At 31.6% G+C, this 9,886-nt stretch overlaps 1 long non-coding RNA gene across 1 annotated transcript; it reads left to right on the forward strand.

Moving 5' to 3' along the window:
* The first annotated feature begins 5,753 nt into the window (after positions 1-5,753).
* On the forward strand, positions 5,754-8,533 carry LOC126885024 (uncharacterized). Its single transcript, XR_007698231.1, has 2 exons — positions 5,754-5,945; positions 6,099-8,533. It is a non-coding gene; the product is annotated as an uncharacterized LOC126885024 (long non-coding RNA).
* Positions 8,534-9,886: the final 1,353 nt, after the last annotated feature.

Consider the following 9,886-nt stretch of genomic DNA (forward strand, 5'->3'; position numbering starts at 1 on the left):
TTCGAATTTTGTCATGAAATTTGGTATGTGGGGTTAGAATAATATTTCTAACAATTTTTCCAAATAACTTTTTGCGATATCTCTAACGCGAAACAAAATATTGAAAATTAATCCTGTTTGTGAATTCGCAGTAGGCCGCGTTTAAAATTTAAATTTCAGTTGACTATCTTAAAAAATGTAAAACATCAAAATGAATGACTGCAAAATTTCAAATCTGTATTTATTTTGATAGCCGAAGTATAAGGGTGTCTTCATCTTAAATGCGACACACTGTGTACAGGGTGTTTGGTAAAGAATGGGCCATAGCTTAACCCTAGATTCCTGAGGTTAAAATATGTCGATTTAAGCTAACTTACCTTAGTACGAAAGTTGATAATAACCGAAATACAGGGTGTCAAAGTTAAAACTTTTATTTTATTTATTCTTGAATATTTCCTAACAGGCATGGGATAATAACACAAAATTTGGTAAGCGGGGATTTTTTGGAACGAGAAATCTAAATTCTCCACCAAAAATGATGTATTATCCAGAGGGCACCACATACGCCTTTCAGTGCTCATTTAATAGGTTCAATTTTTTATTACCCACTCTACATACTTTATGAATCAAAAATTTTATTCTGTTAATATTTTTACTTAAAAAAGGTATACTACATTCATCTCACTAAACTCAACCCTTTCCGAGATAAACGCATTTTAAATCTGCGAGGCAACATAATTTTTTGCATAATATCATTGTAGTTACACCCGAAAAATAACTTAAAAATAAAAATTTACAAAAATGTTTCTCAAATTTCTTCAAATGGAATTTGCGATGCAATGACAAATATGAGAACTGGCACAATTATTATGGTTTCAAGTTTATTTTTCGGGTCTATAACTACAATGATATGCAAAAATTACGTTGTATCGCAGACTTACAATGCGTTTACCTCGAAAACAGTTGAGCTTAGCGAGATGAATGTAGTATACCTTTTTTAAGTAAAAATATTAAGAGAATAAAAATGTTGATTCAAAAAGTACGTGGAGTGGGAGATAAAAATAATTGAACGTATTAAATGAGCGCTGAGAGACGTATGTAGCGCCCTCTGGGTAAGACATCATTTTTGGTGGCAAATTTATATTTTTCATCCCAAAAAACCCCCGCTTACCAAATTTCGTGTTGTTATCCAATGCCTGTCAGGAAATATTCAAGAATAAATAAAATAAAAGTTTAAGTTTGACACCCTGTATTTCGGTTATTATCAACTTTGGTACTAAGGTAAGTTAGCTTAAATCGACCAATTTTAAGCTCAAGAATGTAAGGTTAAGCTATGGCCCATTCTTTACAAAACACCCTGTACCTATATACAGGGTGATTGATTAGTAGGGTAAAGCTCAATAGCTCCGCTATAGTAATAAATAGCAATAAAAGTTAATAACAAAAATTTTAGCCACCTTTGAGGTTCACATTACAAAATTAGTTAGAATATTACAGGGTGTTCGATAACACAGTGGCAGACCTAACTTATGTTTTTTTAAATGGAACACCCCATATTTTATTTTATATTCGAAATCCTGTTAACTTTTCCATCACAAAAATATAAAGGCTTGTAATGTTATACAGGGTATTTACAAAGTTATAACCAATTTTGTATGAAAATCTTAGCCAGTTCAACTCCCTGTATAAATAAAAATAAGCAGAACAGCAATGGTTCAATAATGCCATATTTTTTTATTTATTGTCAAAATTTTTAAGAATTATTGGTATTGCTAATTTTCTTTATATCAAATACAGGGTGAGTCAAAACGCAAGTACATTATTTTCTCAGTAATGTTAAATGGAACACCCTGTATTTTATATCATTATTGAAAACTAACATTAACGTACTTTAATTTTTATATAACATTCCCTATGCCCAAATTTATTAGTTTTCTAGATATTTTCATTTCTCCGAACAAATTATTTTAGGTGTTTAAATTTATCTAAATTTTAAGTAAGCCATGACTGAATTGACAATTGAAGATTACTGATTATCAATCCGGTAATCAATGTAACACTGTAGCAAATAAAGAAATAAAAATAATTTATTAGTAATACATTTTACAAACAAAAACACAACCACTACATGCAACATTTTTGAAACAATTAAAAACTATCTTTTTATGTAAATGCAACAAATAAACAAACAAAAAAAAGAAAAGTAATGTTACTTTTAAATAGTGATATAAAATACAGGGTGTTCCATTTAAAATTACTGAGAAAATAATGTACTTGCGTTTTGACTCACCCTATATTTGATATAAAGAAAATTAGCAATATCGACCATTCTTGAAAATTTTGACAATAAGTTAAAAAATATGGCACTAATAAACCATTGTTGTTTTGCTTATTTTTATTTATACAGGGAGTTAAACTTGTTACGATTTTCATATAAAATTGGATATCTATAACTTTGTAAATACCCTGTATAACATTACAAACCTTTATATTTTTGTGATGGAGAAGTTAACAGGATTTCGAATATAAAATAAAATATGGGGTGTTCCATTTAAAAAAACATAAGTTAGGTCTGCCACTTTGTTATCGAACACCCTGTAACATTCTAACTAATTTTGTAATGTGAAGCTCAAAGGTGGCTAAAATTTTTTTATTAACTTTTATTGCTATCTATTATTATAGCGGGGCTATTGAGCTTTACGCTACTAATCAATCACCCTGTAGGTATAGTCTGTTCGCTAAACTCAGACGCAACTTTCTAGATGTTTTAGTCGGTAATTTTGCAAATTTTAGTAAAATTGGCAAAACATAATTACTAAATAGTTAATAATCGCTAAATAGTTAGTAATTTTGCCAATTTTTGCAAAATTGGCAAAAAACAAAAAAATTATCGACTAAAATATCTAGCCAGTTGCGTCTGAGTTTAGCGAACCGACTATATGTACATATTGTACACTGTATGTGTCGCCTACCCGTATACTGAGGTCACGAGCCGCCACTGCCTTGTGCTTAGTGTCACAGCTCAGGCAAGTCATCTTCTGGAGTTTCGAGGGTTTTTGATACTAAACTGATGCAAATAGTTTACTCGAGTGTTTTTGGGGTTGATGAACACGAATATGACTTCAGAACCGATCTTAAGATTGTGACCAGTGTGACTGATATACCAGAGTACTCTGAGCACCAGCTGCTCCGGGAATTGGTTCTGACGGCGTATTCACGTTCCGCAACTCTAAAAACCCCAGACTAACAAAATCTGGCCTTAATACATTGATTTTTACATGGTTGTGCACTGTAAATGCAAGCATGCATTTATGCCCATTTTTTTATTACAGACTTTTTTCCTGACGTCAAATAGTTTTGAAGAAGTCGAGGAGAAACTCAAAACTCGAAACAATAACAGCGTAAAATCAATGGAAAAATCCCAATAGTTGGCTGTATACCATAGTTTAAAAAAACCTATACAGAAGTAAAAACTTCAGATTGTATTTTGGTATAAAATAGTTTATTTAAAACTTCTAAAAGTCATCCACATGGATTGCAAAACGTTTTCGTTCTGAACAGAACATCTTCAGTGCCTGGAATGAAGTATTTCCACGTTAGATTAAGGCAAAAAGGTTAAAATTGTGACTGTTAATGAGAAAATTATGTGGAGAATACTTACATTCCGCAAAGTAGTTGTAACTAGCACACCAATGAAGGTGGTAACTTCAAAATATATGGCTTACATTATACCTTATGGTAAAATATTATGACTACAAGTCGATGTTACTAGATTAAAATATGTATGTGCCTAAAGAGCAACATGCTTCCCTGCTCGAAAAAACTAGGTACTTGCCATTTGAATTAGCACAGACCAACTGATGTAAAATGAAAAGGAATGACAAAGAGTGACATGACAAGACAAGGTAAAGTCAATTTTTGGTTACGAACTTCAAAAAGTGTAGTTTTAATTTTTTTGGATTTTAATAAAATGTAAAGGTAGGTAATAGCTGATTGAAAATATAATTAAAATTGTTTAAAAAATATAAGTTGAGAATCTATTGTAAAGTCTAAATAGCAACTCTCTAATCCAGAAAAAACTTTAGGTTTGTTGGAAATAAGATCGGTATAAGTCATGGTTAGAAGCTTGACGTCATTGATTGTTAAATTTAAAGGTGAAAGTTTAATTTGGTGTAATAGAATGAGGTTTATACTATATGTAAACAATAAATGACCTGAAGTGGAGAGATTGGATGGTAAATAAAGCGGATTTTAATGAAAATGTTATTTATAGATATATGTAATGTTGGTTGCCTAACATGGTGAGGAATGTTTAAATTTGGCTGTATACTGTTGTAATGATGATTCTGTCTGTTAAAATTGTAAAGGAAATTATGGAAAAAATTAAAGTTAAAATAACTAAAAGAATACAGATCAAGAGTAAATTACAATATTAAAGAAATAATTGTAAACAATGGAATTAATAAAATAATAATGGATTAGTAACGAAAAGGAAAATAAAATATGTGACAGCAAAATCTAATTACACTTTATGTTGTTTAGGATGGAATAAAATCGTTCAAGAAGAAATACCATGAAGGCTTCCAGCAGCAGTGGTTAAAGTGTGGGTGAATAATGTAATGATATCTAATCCCTAATAGCACACGACGTCCTTTGGACGTCCAAAATAGGTCCATTTTTGGTCCTTACGTCCATGGACTATAAACGGACGTCCTTTGGACGTCCCATTTTGGACGTCCTTCGGAAGGAATAAATATGGACGTCCTTTGGACGTCCGACGTTGGACGTCCTTCGGACGGAATAAATATGGACGTCCTTTGGACGTCCGACGTTGAACGTCCTTTGGACGTCCATACTGGACGAAATACGGACGTTTTATGAACGCGTATATATTATATTGGACACATTATACCAATTACGGGATCAAAATAGCAAAATAATTCAATAAAATATTAACTTACCTACGCGTTAACTTTACGTTAATGAAATACAGTCAAACCTGTCAGTAACGGCCACTAAAATGAAAGAACTATTGGCCGATATAGAAAGGTGGCCGTTATTGCCAGTTTTTGTAGTCTAGATATACAGTAAAACTTGTGTTACTGGCCACCTGATAAAATCGGCCACCTGTACTAACGGCCAGTTTAAATATTCCCCAAACCAATTATATCTAGACTACAAAAACTGGCAATACCGGTCACCTTTCTATATCGGCCAATAGCTTTTTCATTTTTAGTGGCCGTTACTGACAGGTTTTACTGTAATTGGTTTGGGGAATTTTTAAACTGACCGTTAGTACAGGTGGCCGGTGTTTGCAGGGGGCCGGTAACACAGGTTTTACTGTAGTTTAAATCGAAAAGATTAAATCTTAATTCAAAATTGTATATACAATTATTACAATTATAAACAAACTATATAGTTTAATATCCAAAAAATGTTTTTGATTTTATGTAATGTAATGAAAATCTTATTTGTAAATTATTGGTTACAATGTTTAACAATAGGAAATATTCAAGAATAAATAAAATAAAAGTTTAATCCTAACAACACAAAACATTCCAGGAATGTAGGTACTACCGTTCTATTCCGTGAACATCTATCTGATTAAATTATGGGTGGAAAGTTACCACAAGATATTCTATGAACATAGTACAATGTCTTCCTGGAGGGGTAAAATTTTCCATTACAAGATTTTAAGAGAGGCCATTTATTGTACTGTTCAATTTGCGTTCATTTTCAAATTTGCCGCGCGAGTATCTATGTAACGTCTCGTGGTCATTGGTCATCACATTTCATTTTCATAACATAACCGATAACCTAAAAATTTAGTAAAAAAGTAAAAATTTTGATTGGAAAAAAATGCATCGATAAGGGGGTGTGGGAAATGGAAATTAGTGGCTTTTTTGCTGTACTGTCTGCTAGTTTTTGCTCTGGGCACTGGCTATATCTCTTGTTTAAACAATTTTGTAAGTATTATAAAATCCGTTTTCAATTTTCTTTATTCTTTATGAAACGAATCATTTATACATGCATATTATTACCTGTAAATAGGTACCTATTTCTTTTGATTTTTAATTGTAAAGAATAGAAAAATTACCGTTCATTTTAATTTTTTTTAGAATCAGCTGAAAGTGGCCTACAAAAAAAAACCAAGAAGGAAATGTATAGCCTTGTGGCTATGAAAGGCAAAAGAGAGATATAAAAAGTGTATTGGCTAGTTGGAAGAAAGTCCACATTGTCCATGCATAATAAGTTATTACATTATCAACAAATATCAAGAAGATAGCAGGGTCACGAGCATCAACTTCATGAGTTCAAGAATATCGAGGAAATCCAGCTCCTCGATACTACTGGGCAAACTAGAAGATTGAAGAGGACAAATCCTTTTGAACTAGTTTGAGTGATAGGTGATAGTGAAAAACGGAGCATAGTGCTTGTGTGCTGTGCCTGTCTATGTTAGAATAGTGCACGATCTTGTTAGATTAGATAAGAGACGCTATGGGGTAAGCTCTTCATTTTAAGAAACAGTAGTAATTTAGGCTAAATTAAAATTGCTCATTGGTCAGTTATGACCAGATTGTTTTTTTATGTTTGGCAAAAAGGACTTAAGTCAGAATTGCACATTGATAATGTTTTGATGATTTCTGGACCAGAAAAAAACTGTTGTAGATGTAAACTGTATGTACAGTAGAATCTACTACAGTACTGTAGAAATCATCAAAACATTATCGATGTGCAATTCTGACTTAAGCCCTTTTTCCCAAACATCAGAGAATTGTAATGTACAATAATTCTCCTATCTGCTTTTTCATGAATTTTGTAGGAGACGAAAAACCATTTTTAGGATCATCTGCTTTCACATGTTTTGTAGTAAATAGATAGTTGAATTTACTACAAAACATGTCAAAAAATATATGAAAACAGGAGGTGACTATAAAAAAAGTTTTTAGTCTCTCTTACAAAACTCATGAAAAAACAAATCGGAGGTATGTCACATCAGTAACTAAGAATGTCTAAAAAATATACTTTGATGTCCCAAGAACCAAATATAACCTACAGTCCATCTAATTTACTTACTGTTGCACGTCATTATCTACGCCAGAGATCTAAGTTGACATAGTTGCCAAAGTATAAAAAGATCCTGAATCCATTTTAAATCAAAAATGTCACATAATTATTGTAAACGTGGATTATACAACAAAACAAATTAATATTCAATGTAAATAAGTAAAAACTTAAGAAATAGAGAACAAGAATTAAGTTATAATCTTTTAAGATTTGCAGTGCAAGAGTTTTTGCACTGCATTGTTAATAATTAAAAAACGGCTCCGAACTCTTGGCAAAAAGCCGGTAGGTTTCTTTGTATAAGTATGTCTACAATAACAACTAAAAAAGTTGTCAGATACCTCGATTATTCCAAGTCGTTATAAAATTAGGTGAAATTTATATTTTTATAGTAGAGGATCTTTTTATAGTAAAGTAAATAATAAAAACAGTAAATATAATAAATAAAACAGATACTTATAGTAAAGAATATAAACAAATATGAAGTGTCATCACCGTAACTGTCAAATAAATGTTACCAATTTATTCTAAAATGTCACCTTCGTTCGATTACAGTTACAGTGTGATCCGAACAAATCTGCTTCATAAAAACGCTTTATAATCCATTTATACAAATTAAATGAAACATATTATTGTGTATTTCTTTAGGTTAACATTAATAGAAATCTTCAAATATTATTTCTATGCGTATATAATAAAATATGTCTAGTGGCTGTAATTCCAGTGTACTCGGCAAAGTGATTCTAAAAAAGAACACACCTACCGCCTAAATATTTCGTGTTGGTATCATGCAACCTCACAGGCTACGACACGGATGACGCGCAACAGTTAGTAAATTAGACGAAGTATGTAGATATATACAGGGTGTAACAAAAATACAGGTCATAAATTTAATCACATATTCTGGGACCAAAAATAGTTTGATTGGACCTAACTTACCTTAGTACAAATGTGCACACAAGAAAAGTTACAGCCCTTTGAAGTTATATATATATATATATATATATATATATATATATATATATATATATATATATATATATATATATATATATATATATATATATATATATAATAGCACCAAGGGTCTTAGAGGCCCATGGCTTGAAAAGTTTGTTTTTTTTCTTCATTTTCACGTTTCTTTATGTACTGAGATCTTCTCTGGCTTGATATGTGATTTTTCTCCATTCCTTCCTGTTATTCATTTTTCTTTTCTGACCCTGTAGCACCATTCTTTCCAAATCTTTTTCGACCTCTTGCTTCCATCTATTTTTCGGCCTTCCTCTTCTCTTTCTTGAAGCTGTAGTGTAGTTTAGTACCATTTTTGGAGTCCTCGTGTTTGGCATCCTTTCAATGTGACCTCGCCATCTAAGTCTCTGTGCCTTTATCATTCATTTGAAGTTACAAGATGAAGTGATTTTTTCCAATATATCGAAAACTATTAGAGATTTTTTATTGAAAATGGACATGTGGCATTATTATGGCAGCAGTATCTTACGAAAAAACTATAGTAAAATTTGGACACCCCATAAAAATTTTATGGGGGTTTTGTTCCTTTAAACCCCCCCAAACTTTTGTGCACATTTCAATTTAATTATTATTGTAGTACCATTTAAACACAACGTTTTAAAAACTTTTTTGCCTCTTATTGCTTTTTCGAAAAGTCAATTTTTATCGAAATATTTTGAATATTTGTCAAATCCACCACATATTTGTATATGGTTAAGTACGATTATGGAGACTTGGTAATAATATGCAGACTTATTTATGCTTTACATTTTTAGGGATATTTTGAACCATATTATAAAAAAGAAGCCAGATCTCGATAAAATGTGCCTTATCGAAAAAATACAAAGAGGCAAAAAAGTTTTAAAAACATTCTGTTTAACTAATGGTACCTCAGTAATAGTTTAATTGGAACATACACAAACATTTGGGGGGTTTAAAGGAACAAAACCCCCATAAAATTTTTATGTAGACATGTTAAAAAAGAAGTCGCAACTCGATAAAAACTGCCTTATCTGAAAAATACTAAGAAACAAAAATATTGAATTTAACTAATGGTACCACAATAATAAAATTGAATTGGAACATACACAAAAGTTTGGGAGGATCTAAGGGATCAAAACCCCCATAAAATTTTTATGGGGTGCACAAATTTCACCATAATTTTTCTTTAAGATATTCCTGCCATAATACTGCCACATGTCCATTTTCAATAAAAAATCGCTAATAGTTTTCGATATAATCGAAAAAATCGATTTTCATTTTGTAATTTCAAAGGGCTGTAACTTTTTTTATGTGCATATTTGTACTAAGGTAAGTTAGGTTCATTCAAACTATTTTTGGTCCCAGAATATGTGATTTAATTTATGACGTGTATTTTTGTTACACCCTGTATATACAGCCGATTACGCACCACCTTAAAAATTGGGCATTTTTGATGTCTCGAATTTCCTAAACCTGTTGTTGCATCTAAGTGATTTTTTTATAATATTCTAGCCTAGGCCCTAGGCTATAGGTTAAGTACCTCCTTATGCTTGTCATGCACGGGGAGCTATACTCTAATATATATTATATCACATCGCACTCTATAGTAATGAGTGAGCCTGCACATATGGAACCATTTGTTTTCTGTCTGCAGGCTCACTCATTACTATAGAGAGCGATATGATATAATGTACATATATTACAGCATAGCTCCCTGTGCATGACAAGCTTAAGGAGGTAACCTATAGCCTAGGCCAGCAGTTCTCAACCACCGTGTCGCGACACACTGGTGTGCCGGAAGAACCTATCAGGTGTGTTGCAAGATTTACGAATACGATATTTTTATTTATAT

Source organism: Diabrotica virgifera, chromosome 5 (assembly GCF_917563875.1).
Source record: "Diabrotica virgifera virgifera chromosome 5, PGI_DIABVI_V3a".
In the NCBI taxonomy this organism is placed as follows: Eukaryota; Metazoa; Arthropoda; class Insecta; order Coleoptera; family Chrysomelidae; genus Diabrotica; species Diabrotica virgifera.